Genomic DNA, 12,500 nt, shown 5'->3' with positions numbered 1-12,500 from the left:
CCCGAGGTGTACCTGTGTCCTGTCCCCGCTCACTTCCACCGGCCTAATCAAAAGCCTTCCACAAAGCTACCGCACCCGTATCGACCCACGGAGGGACGCCGGAGGGCATGTGGCGTTTGTGGGCATGGCCTGGCCAGCAGGCAGGCGCGAGCAGACGTTTCTCAAGCGTGCGCAGCCACAGACGCGTCGGAGGCTCCCATAAACATCCCCGTCTGTCCAACCGAATGACCTCCTCCTCAGATTAGCCAGATACCTCGACAGCCTCGTCTAATTAAGTTGTCCTGACGGTCGATCGCAATAACGGCTGGCACACGATGGCGTCCGGGGAGAGCGGAGACCTCACCAGTCCCAACACCACCATCCGGCCCACGGTCAACTCCGACGAGCCCAGGAGTGATTACGAAGCACTGGACACAGCGGACGAAGATCCTCTAATACGTCTGGAAATTGAATCAAGGGACACCGCTCCACGGGTGCCACGGCAACGCGTTTGTCTCCAGCGACCACGATAATGGAGAACAATGAGATTTAACAAGGTGTCCATTAGAATCCTCATTACCGAGCTTAATCTAATAGCAACCCCGATGCCCCCCCACCTCAACCCCCCCACTTGACCAATTTCTTCTGGGCTGTTAGAAAAAAGGGGTTGGGGGGGGCTTTTCATTTAGATCGAAAGTCAATAATACTTGTTTCCAACACCTAAGACAATAAAAAAGAAAAACAACTCTTCAAAAAGCCCATTTAAAGCCCCTTGTGGTATTCCCTCGTCTTCATTACAACGGGATAGGGGAGGAGCGCAGCTAGGTGAGGGGATGAAATTGTCTAAAGACTTTTAATTGGATTCTACAAGCAGTTTCTTAATTGACTTCTCTATCGTGCTAATATATGTGTACATCTTTATGTGTGTTCACCACATCCTAAATTGAACCCAGGAGGTCATGGTTGGATCTCCAGATGAGACTCACAGGGAACTATTGCCCGCAAAAAAATTCAATTTAGATGCAGAGATTGACTGGCTAATTCCAGTGTACCTATAATGGCTTTCTACTGTTCTCTTAATTACGTTTTCACATTAATGTACTGGATACACTCCTTAGAGCGCCACATTTCCCTTGTGGACAGTGTTTGAGGTGGGAAGACAAAATTAAAAAATTTTCCTGCACTAATTGACAAAATGAAGACTCCCCTTAGAGATGCACCTGACACCTCAAACACAAACACTCATCGGGTGCCAGTCACGAGGCCTGGATCCGATATTTATATTGATAGTTTTTATATTTATTTATATGTATTCAACATTATTATATTGTAATGTAAAAATTCCGTTTGGAAATTACAAGATCTATCATTGGTCAATGAAAACACTTTTTTGTTGGCCTGCTTGTTTGAGAGCGTCAGAAACACTGCCGTACCCCGTCACACTGCACACATTCTTACAGTAATCCATCCATCTGACTCGGACAGCAGGAAGTGTTTTTTTGTTGAAAAAGAAGAAGAAGCAGAAGAAGAAGAAAGACGTGTGGTCAGGGCTGGATTAACGGCCAGCCCAGAGAGGGAACGGGGCAGCGTGAATGTGCTTCCTCTAATTCCGGCCCCTTTGTGTATGTAAATAATGACACTGTCCAAAAGGTCACGGTGAGGGAATTGGCTTCTCCGCGCTCCGCTTCCATTCTCCTCCCCTTCCTCCTTTTTTAAGCAGCTAAACCTTCGCTTTCACTGCGGTATTGATTTCCTATTCTGGGTCTCCTTCCACTGTGGTGACCTTTTAACTTCGCCATCGCCACGGTCCCGGTCGCCAGAGCCTTTCTCTGTACAACTGAATTTCAGGCCCAGTTACTGCAACGCGGCGGTTCGCCCTTCCGCGGAGCGCGATTCCCAGCCCGGGTGCGGGAGCCGCTATCCCTTCGGTTAAAGGTTGGAGAGCGTGGAGGAAACGCAGAAGGGGAGATCAATATGTGGGGAACGCGAGGAAACTTCAGGTTTTTGTCTCGGGCGTCTTTGAGAAGGCAGCGTGGTAGGAAAAAGCACCATTTAAGTGAAAGAAATCAGAATCACACTAGAAAGCCAACAGCAGCAATAACAAAATAACAATCTTCCACTTGCAATTCGCTTGGATTTTAAAAACAAACCAGTTTGAAATGAAAACTTTAACCATTTCACTCAATGTGTCAGTGATGCATTGAGGCAATGAGCTGGAATTTTAATATCACGCCAGCAGAACTGAAGAGACTGCTGTTAACAGAATGTTAGGCCTCACACGCAGGACGGGGTTCTGGGTGAAACAGCAGCGAGGTGTACCGCTGTTGTTTCTGCGTCGGCCCTACAGAATGAGGGTTAATAAAATGCCCAGTCACCCACAAACTGGGCCTGCCATTCACACATTCAGAGCCAAAAACTCTGACTAGAGGCATAAAAGAAACCTTATTACCAGACGGACTCACTCTCCCATTCTTTGGGCTACTCTCTCTCCCTCACACACACACACACACACACACACACACACACACACACACACACAAAAAAAGCTCTCAGTTTGTTTTATAAGGTTTCTGTCACTTCGGAAAATGTCATCTAAGCACATAAGAATCGAAGTTTCTTTGGTTAACGGTGGCAGTACAAGGGTTGGAAAATTCCAGGAAGAATCAGCAGACTGGCCATTCTGGACGACACAGGAGGCTCAGTTCACTGTGCGCCGACACCACAAACATTACGGACATAACTCAGGGACAGCGTCGCTGTGACTCATTCAAGGTTGATAAATGTTTCATATTTCATATTCTGATGATGTACCGTGTTTCGAATTAAAATGTCTTGCATGCCATAAAGAAAAAGCTAAATCACAGAAGAGATCAGGCAAGCGCAAACACCACCCCGATCCACCCCACCCCCTCAAAAAAAACCCACAAAACAAAAACCCCCTTGAAGTGGTCGTCCGCTGGACTCACGATTGGATTTAAGTACAGCTTCAAGCTCAGTGGACAAAGTTTCATCATTTAACATTACACGCGCATGCACCGCTGAAATGACAGGGCTGTCAGATAACACGTTTGCCGTTTTAAAAAACTTAAGGCCTGTCACCGCCAATGACAAATTGCCGTGGAGGGCAGGGGGACACGCTAGCGGCGTCTCAAACAGCTCCCTGAGTGAGCACGGAGAAGTCTGAGCCCCTTCCCAGGAGCCGATGTCAGCAGTCTCTTAATTCCATAGTTTAGCGTAGCCCCTCTTGTCGGTCCAATCCATCAACACGAGCCAGATATTAATACACGCCCTGCCACAGCGTCACTATCCCCCAACAGCAGGCAAAGTGACTTACTCAGACGTCAACATCAAGTGGCCAGCGTTGTTTATTTGTGTGTGTGTGTGTGTGTGTGTGTGGTTTTTTTTTTCCTGGGAACAGATTAAATCTAGCCCCGGGGTAAATGATTTTGAAACTAATGGTTTACCAAAATTTCAAAACTTCAGGACCAATCTACGATCTTACGCACGTAGCCGTGTCTATATCAGACCTTCTAAATCATCATCACGGAATATTTTTGGAAAAATTCAGAGCCAAGCTGCCCTACATAATAAAATGCTCCAACAGTCATTTCTGTTCTGGATCCAATTCAGTAGAGAGATTCTTTTGCTATTGTTATTATTATTATTATTATTATTATTATTATTAATAATAATAATAATATAATTCTTTTTTACCACAGTGTCTATTAGAGTAAATAAACTCAGCGGTTCAAACACTGGTGTGAATGGAAAATAACGGCATCTAGTCCAACCTCAAAGACAAAAAGAAGGCTGACAAAGAAAGAGAAAAGAAAACAAAGATCACACCTGATCTGGAACGAATTACGGTGCCGGGATGCTTCCAACCCTCTGCCCATCAGAGATGTTCTGTAAAGGCATTAGTTCTGGAGAGAGTCCTTATCTAGAGAGACCCGAGGATCCACGCTCCAGGTTCTAGACCAGGTATGCCGCATACATCCCGGCTCCATGGCCACGTTAACTCTGACCACGAGAATAATGCCAATTACACGGTCTTATAATGGCCGCTCAGCAAGCCCGTCTCTACAGTTCAAAGCCGAAACGGCTGTTAAATGTTGAATATTGACTTTTCCTAAACTGGCTAAAATTCACTGTGATAGAACTACTGTTCTCATTAATGGGTAGCCGTATCAAAGGAGATGGCTATCATGTAACACCAAAACTGGCCTGCCTCACTAAGAGCTGGGCAGAATAATTAACCCTAATCTATTTTAGAAAGTTCTCCTGACATATTAGCTGCTGAAATGGGTGTGTGATATTGTAATTACGAGATCACAGAAAGATTAAGGGTATGAGTAATTATACCTTTACAGGGCAAATATGGTTAATCAACGCTGGGCTCATATTGTGATTTTAACGTGCTCGCAGGCGAGACATTTTAAAAGCCAAGTCAGTAATTTAAAGTGATAGATGTGGCAGTGTATGACAAGTCATGTGCACACACTGACACACAAACACACGGGACACGGGTGCATGCCCACACACACACACACACACACACACACACGGGTGCATGCCCCCACACACACACGCGCGCGCACACACACACACACACACACGGGTGCATGCCCCCACACACACACACGCGCACACACACGGGTGCATGCCCCCACACACACACACACACACACGCACACACACGGGTGCATGCCCCCACACACACACACACACACACACACACACACACACACACCGACACAAGCACAATGACAGTGTATAGAGGTGAGGAGGTGATTCCATCTGACTCATACATAAGTGGGTTTAACCAGTGATACAGAGGGCTGAGGGTCAAATGAGTCTCCACATTCACTTCACGATACACAGGCTTCTAATCTAAAGGCGCTAAGCTTCGCTTCACTGCTTCGCGCTCCCATTCACTCGCGCGGCGACATCGGAAAACCATCTACGCCATATTCCCGCGCTACACTGTAGGTTAAGGCCCGATCTCCCTCAGAGGCGAATTAACTTGTGAAAGAGGCCCACTTAAAGCCTCTCTCCGTCCTGTGAATACTACCCCTGCCAATGCACATGAATTATTAGCCCACTCTAGGATTCCTTCTGATACTCAGGCCAAGGTGGCTGTCCCAGTGGCAAACTGAGCGCGCTCCAACTTGGAGAGTTTGTTTGTTTTCATGAATTTTAAATCGGCGCGTATGCGTGCCACCAAGCTGCCCGTTGCTGGCGCGTGCGTGTGGAGCACTGGGCCGCACAGGCAGGTTGCTTTAAAGTGCCTGCGCAGCCAAACGAGCCCATGAGGGACGAAGACCATTAGCGTGGCGACTCCCATTGTGTCTGCCCTTAGTGGAGACTGATTGGATCCAGTAAATTGGGTGACAGATACAGAGACCTCGGAACCATCCATAGCAATTGCATCTACCTTTGTAATTTAGCTGCATTCATGAACTTCTTTCTTCTCCCTCGCTCTCTGTCTTTTCTTTTCAATGCCTTCAGCCTTGTTCTGAGAATAATGCCCCCCGGCCCACACCCTCCCTGTGTTTCCATGATGGGGGCAACACGTGACCTATCCCATAAATCCCCGACCCATCATATTTACACGCGTTGTCTTCCACGTCTCAGGTCCGTGGTGAATCCCCTCCCTCAAGGAGAGAGAGAGAGAGAGAGAGAGGGAGGGAGAGAGAGAGAGAGCACAACAACAATGGCAGGCATCCCGAATCACCGTGGCGACCAGGTCTGTACGCGTAGGAGAGACAAACAATGCAACACTAAAAAACCCACAGTGCGTGTGCAGGGACCAGCTGCTGATCTCCCCGCTGAGATATCACCTGCTTATCCCAGCCAGGTAGGATTTGGGATCGGCACAGCGGCGGCTGCTCTGGAGTGATCCGCACAGCGGCAGAGCAGCGCCGGGGCGCTCAATCGGGACCGGCACGCGCGTGCCCGCCGCTCCTGAAGCCGGAAACAGCCCAGTTGAACCAGTTTAGCCATTAAACAAGCACCACGGTCAACGCTGTGCCACAGGGGTTTTCCGACATGCCTGTCACTTCCTGTAGGGTGGAAGATGGCTCACCTACGGTATCCCGACAGGACCAAAAAGTGTCACCTGCGGCACCCGTGGCATAAACTGCCTTTAGCTGCCCGTCCTGTGTCTGAGGCCAGCGGGGGTGGGGTTGTTTAAGGCCACAGTCCCAGTGCACAGGCGTGAGGGAGTTTGGTGCGAGAGGCACAGAGGGGCAGGTGAGAGGAAGCGCGGTATCGGCACTCAGCGCTCACCCACTGGCCGTTTGCTGGCGTTACACAGCCGGGAGTAAATATTCCGTCACCGATAGCATCGGCCAAGCCGGCATATCGTTACTGGAGGTGTATTACCAGTCGGGCCACTTCCATTTGGCCTTATCTACCAGCCACAGACAGGCAGTTAGAGGCAGAGAAAATGGCACCAGCGTCAGAGAGCCTAGCCATCCACAAAGGCACTATTCTCCAGCTGATCACACACACACACACACACACACACACACGCACGCTCAATGCTCACACACACACACGCGCGCACGCATGCATGTATGCTCACTGCTCGCTCTCTCTCTCTCACACACACACACACACACACACACACACACACGCGCGCGCGCACACACACGTGCACACACGCGCACACACACACGGCGTAACCTTGAGTGGATCAACCAGCGCAGCATCTTTGAACACGCTGGTATTCAAAGGCCTCTTTACACCGGAGAGCAGAAAGGAGAGAGAGAGAGAGAGAGAGAGAGAGGCGAGTCGCAGAGCACCGCCATGCAAAAGGAGGCGCGGGAGGCGCTTCAGGAGGAGGCACGGCATGGCCTCCGCTGCAACCACACCTCCCGTCCAGGGAGGAGTGGACACACACAATCTGGCAACCAGCGGACGGTGGTGCGGCAGACACACACTGCTCACACCGCACACGCCAACAAGCAGGCCGTGGGCTTTCCGCACATTAAAAGTGGGTCGTGTGCATCAATATTTCAGGCACATTGTAAAATTCAAAATTAAAAATAAAACACATTTCCTATTAAATAAATAAATATATAAAAGTAGCTTTTGCAGAGATTACCCTCCTACTGCTAAAAAATAAATAAATCAATAATTAGAATAAGAGCCATTAATTGTTACATCAATAATATTCTCAATTTCTAAAAATTTGTTAAGTATTTATTGAGGCATAACAAATAAATCCTCTACCTCTGCCTTTAAATAGAATAAAATAATTTACCTTTAATTCACAGTACACCAATCAAACGTCAGTCTCCTTTGATAAGCAAGAGAACAAGGTATTACACTTTGTTCCAATCAAAGCAAATCCATTTTAATTAAAAACGTTCATTGTAAACCACTCAACCTTTACGTCCACTTGCGATTCACAATAATCACGCGGCAATTAATATGAGGGCTAACAGCAGCCGCCTCCCAACCTGCCTTATTTAGACTCTCTCAATTGGAGCAATGCTAATTGATAAAAGTTGTCTGAAAGGATTTAATAATAATTGCTTTTCCCTTTGTCATTTTTTAATTAGGTGAGCGGGAACGCTATACATTTCACACTCCTGCAATAAAATTAAACGCGGACGGCACCCCTGAGCATTGCAAAATGCAAAATGAAATGGACAGTGTAGCTGTTTGGTTTTTATGTGGTCAAGGATATGTCCATAAGCTGCACATTAGAGGCAGAAAATAAATGGGCTTCATGTCAGCGAGGTTGCAATTCCCTAAATTATGAATTCATTGGCTTACAGAGCCTGTGCCTACAAGTCTCGGGAAGGATTCGTCAACTCCTGCAGTTCACATAAATTAAACAATTTATTATGGCAAAACACTGTAATAACAGCTCAATTAAGAGTTGTGAATTGCTATAATAACTTGCAATTGGGTATACATTTTTTTTAATGCTACGATTTACACACAAATTATTATTTATATAAATATCTGCATTATCAAAAAACTCACATTCAAAAATGTTTTCTGCTGTGTAGATATTATTTTTATTATTATTGTAATTTTTTAATGTTTTAATTATTATTAGCAGTAGTCGTCGTAGTAGTAGTATTACTATTACTACTATTGTTATTGCTATTAAAAACAAAGATTGTTGGGGCATTTAAAAACCGATGATTTAACATGAATCCTGTTTTATAAATGTTTTCTTTTGCTGTTTAAGATGTGCAGAAACGCTGGCCTACAGGGCACATACCTCCATTGCTTCTTCACAGACACCTCTGTCCGCCATTTTGTGAGCGTGCATCACCAAAGGACAAATCACACGGTATGAACAATTTATTACATATAGCTCAATACTTTTTTTTAAGTAAAAAAAAAAAAAAAAATTTAATCTTTAATCTAAAAAAAAGCACCATGGAACCCAGTTCCTAATCCAGGGAGCTGCTGGTCTTGTGTGAACGTAGGAGCGTGGGGCTAGCCTGGCCGTATGCTAAACGCTCCTGGATGAATGTGGGGCTAGTCCCATCACATGCTAAACACTTCAGTAGTACAGAACACTTAATGCCAATGTGTTGTGAGAAGGCAAAGCTCCATGCATTGGCCAGATTTTTTGCCCCTCACCCGGGGTTACAGTTTCTTTTACCCCAACAATACATCCACACACACACACACACACCCACACACACAATCACCCCGCCCTTCTCAAGGCGGCTTGCATTGTGTTTATGTAGTATAATACCCAGCATTTATCCCTCCTCTAGTCCAGGGCAAGTGCTCATGGGTAGAGACTGAACCACATCTCCAGCGTGGGAGAACAGAGGAAGCAGCGTGGTGCAGATTCACCGACCCTCCCCGAGTACGGGGCGGGGGAGAAAGGGGGAGACTACATGAGCCTGCACGAAGGGGGAGGAGAGAGAGAGAGAGAGAAAGACATAAAAGGGATGGAAAGAGAGGGAGAGAGAGGTAAGAGGTGAGGAAGGAGCAGCCCCGTAGCAGGGCAGGTGGAGCGGTCGATTGGCTGTGTTGTGATGTAGGTGGGGTGTACCATGTGCTGGTGTCAGGGGTCATCAGTCAATCTCTGGGGGGGCAGGTACAGTGAGAGGCCAGGCAGGGGTGGTCCTGACACTTCCCAAATAGAGAGACAACTCGAGGCCTGGGGTGTGTGTGTCTGTGTGTGTGTGTGTGTGTGTGTGTGTGAAAAAACAGAGAACAAGATACAGAGAACAACGGAAAGAACCAGAGAAAAAAAGATGGAGTGTTTCCGGGTGATGGGGTGTCTAGTGCCTGTCTGACAGCTCGTGGCTGACGTCCACCTGTAATTCCTGGTAACCGCAGCTGCCCGATGCAACTGCACACTACTCAATCAACAGTGAGAAGCAACGTTTCTGCCTCATCCGAATCTCCCGAGTGTGGCACTGCGTGAAATACCATCACAGACGGAAGACATTTTTTGCGAAAACAATAGCAGTGCCTTATTTCAGTCTGCTTTTTAGCCATTTAAAACAATTAATTTATAAATGATGAGTCATTTATAAATTGTAAATATTCTGCACAGAGAATTACCCTAAACTATTCAAACGAATACTAGCCATTATTGTTTAATTTGCAGAGTAATATTAATAAGTTAATGTTAATGACAGAAGCTTTTGTTCAGGTCCCCTCACTTCAGCAAGGGTTAGAGAGAACCGACCAAGAACAGAACAGCACTTACATTAGCAGCTCTCCATGCTGTGGTGTTTGTTCCCGACACAGCAGTCTGTGAGTAAGCGCAGGGGATGGGGGAGAGAGAGAGAGAGAGAGAGAGAGAGAGAGAGAGAGAGAGAAATTTAAAGAACAGGCAGCATCTCTGAAGCTTTTTCTATTCAACACAGACGATCTCATAAAGGTTAACATCTGTGTCAGCAGCTGATGCAACGCACACGCGCACACACACACACACACACACACACACACACACACACACACACACACACACACACACATACCCACACACGCACGCACACACACACACACACATACCCACGCACGCACGCACGCACACGGGTCATTCTCACACGAAATGTAGAAGAGTTGTTTAATGTCTGTGTTTAATTCCTCGGCTGCCCTCGTCTGAAGTACCACGTCAGCCCTTCCAGTGGACCCCCGCCAGGCCCCACCCCAGCCCCGTCTGAAGGACAGAACACAATTCCTATTGCATCAATTAAGAATATAAGAAGCTATTCAACACAAATGTGTAATTTATATGCAAAATGTCAGCCAAATCAGGGCTTATCATTAGCAGTCTAATTGCACACATCAGGCCTGCGCTCGAGAATCAAATCGCTTTGAAAAGGGCACTCGTTCCAGCCGTGGAGTGGCTCGTCAGCGCCATCTACTGGGCCGAGCTGTTGTGCACTCCGCCGTGGAGCCAGGACAGCGCGCAGGAACGTCGGGATGAAGAGAGTTACCAGCTCAGCAGGGCCCACTTCACCAGGAAGGGCAAGGGGGAAGAGCACGGGTGGAAGGAGCACTCGACACGAAGGAGGAGGGAGAAATACTGCCTGCGGGAGGTGGAGAGGAGAGGAGAGGAGAGGAGAGGAGAGGAGAGGAGAGGAGAGGAGGGGAGGGGAGGGGAGAGGAGAGGAGAGGAGAGGAGAGGAGAGGAGAGGAGGGGAGAGGAGAGGAGAGGAGGGGAGAGGAGGAAAGAGGAGAGGAGAGGAGAGGAGGGGAGGGGAGAGGAGAGGAGAGGAGGGGAGAGGAGGGGAGGGGAGAGGAGAGGAGGGGAGAGGAGAGGAGAGGAACGCTGTCTCTACAAAGCAATGTTTTTTTTACCGCTGGGTGTTTTGTGATGGGTCTGGGTGACAGTTTTAGTTTTGGGTTATTAGGGAAGGTGGGATTAGCTAATAGCTAAAGGCATGTAAAAGTGCACGTGTATACACACACACACACACACACACACACACACACACACACACACGAGAGGTCATTCTGAGATTACTCTGGTAAAGAGAACCTGGTAGGTTTGGAGTATGAACATGAACCAAGCTAGGAGCCACACACACACACACGCAGACACACACGCAGACGCGTGCAGCACACTGGCACGGTACAGAGCTGATGGAGAGCTAATGGAACAGAAGAAGCTATTCAATAACACAGAGACACACCTCCGTCAGAGAGACACACCTCCGTCAGAGAGACACAACTCTCTGGAAGCACAGCATGGTCTTGACTACAATCAGAGATGATAGCCCGGAAAAAGGTAAGGCAGACACACACACACACACACACACACACACACACACACACACACAAGAGCATAATTACACGCACACACACACACGCACACACACACACGCACACACACACACGCACACACACACACACACACACACACACGCACACACACAGTGGGGACCAGTGATGGGTGAAATATTGAAGCATGAAACAAATCGCACACTCTGGGAGGAACAGAGTTCTCTGCAATTCTGGTTTGAGGGTCCACTTTAGGCTCCATTAGAGTCCCTGAGAACTAGGAAACGGTTTCAGGTCCATAATAAACCAGTTGTTGCTTCTAAAATGCCAGTAATTTGGTTAGATGGGTAATAAAAGCAGGGGTAGTGTCTGCCTTTAAGGTGAGAAAACGCATAAAGAAACTTTGTGTTCTCGCTACCCTACTGAGCAGGCGTCTCCACACCCCTCTTCCATTTCACACATACATTCCTCATTTTAACTGGTGTGGTAGGGAGAGTTTCTCACGCGGGGACATGGAGAGACCAGAGCTCAGACACGGGAGGCCCAGGTGAAGCCGGAGAGACGCTTCACACACAGTGGAGAAGGTGAGAGAGAAAGACAGTGAGTGAGTTAGTGAGTGTGTGTGTGTGTGTTTGTGTGAGTGTGTGTTTGTGTGAGTGAGTGAGTGAGTGTGTGTGTGTGTGTGTGTGTGTGTGTGTGTGTGTGTGTGTGTGTGTGTGAGAGAGAGAGAGAGAGAGATAGAGAGAGAGAGAGAGGGAGGGAGCATGCAGAGGCAGGTGACATCAGTGTGGGGTGAGACAGAAGCTCTTTGCTAAGGAAAGGACCTTCTCCAGGGGCAGGGAGACGGGTGGTTGAGGAGACCGGCAGTGGGGGAGAGACGGGTGGGTAAGGAGACCGGCAGTGGGGGAGACAGGCTGGCAGGTCTGAGCACCAGGGACCCTGCCGTGTGCTCTGTGGAGGATGACGCGTCTCAGAAGCCGCACGGACCTCTGCGCTCCCCTACGGGGCTACTCCTCCCCTTACATGGCAGATGACCTGCACTGGGGGCCCCTTAAATGGAGAATATCCACTGCTGTAGGCTGATGGTGGGGGGGGGGGGCAATCCATCTCCCCAGCACCCCTTACTCCTCGCTGGGCTAATGAGGAGGAGAGGCCTCCTGGTTGCACTGGGTCCTGGAGGCCGACCGGCGAGCACACACACACACAGGAGTTTCCACCGTGCTATGCCGCTGCCACATCTGCCGTTAGGTGTGAAGGAACGCCACATATAGGGAAAACACGGCACACACGCACACATG

At 48.2% G+C, this 12,500-nt stretch overlaps 1 long non-coding RNA gene across 1 annotated transcript in view; it reads right to left on the bottom strand.

Moving 5' to 3' along the window:
* The window catches only part of LOC145660253 (uncharacterized), a 276,813-nt gene that overhangs the window by 199,614 nt on the left and 64,699 nt on the right, over positions 1-12,500 (bottom strand). The window contains exon 2 of the long non-coding RNA XR_014126495.1: positions 9,680-9,724. This is a non-coding gene — a long non-coding RNA (uncharacterized LOC145660253). The remainder of the gene's footprint in view (positions 1-9,679; positions 9,725-12,500) is intronic.

This window comes from Electrophorus electricus, chromosome 12 (genome assembly GCF_041902795.1).
Source record: "Electrophorus electricus isolate QZ-2024a chromosome 12, ASM4190279v1, whole genome shotgun sequence".
Classification (NCBI taxonomy): Eukaryota; Metazoa; Chordata; class Actinopteri; order Gymnotiformes; family Gymnotidae; genus Electrophorus; species Electrophorus electricus.
Note: the sequence above shows the minus strand (reverse complement) of the source record. Positions and strands in the feature narration are given on the sequence as shown.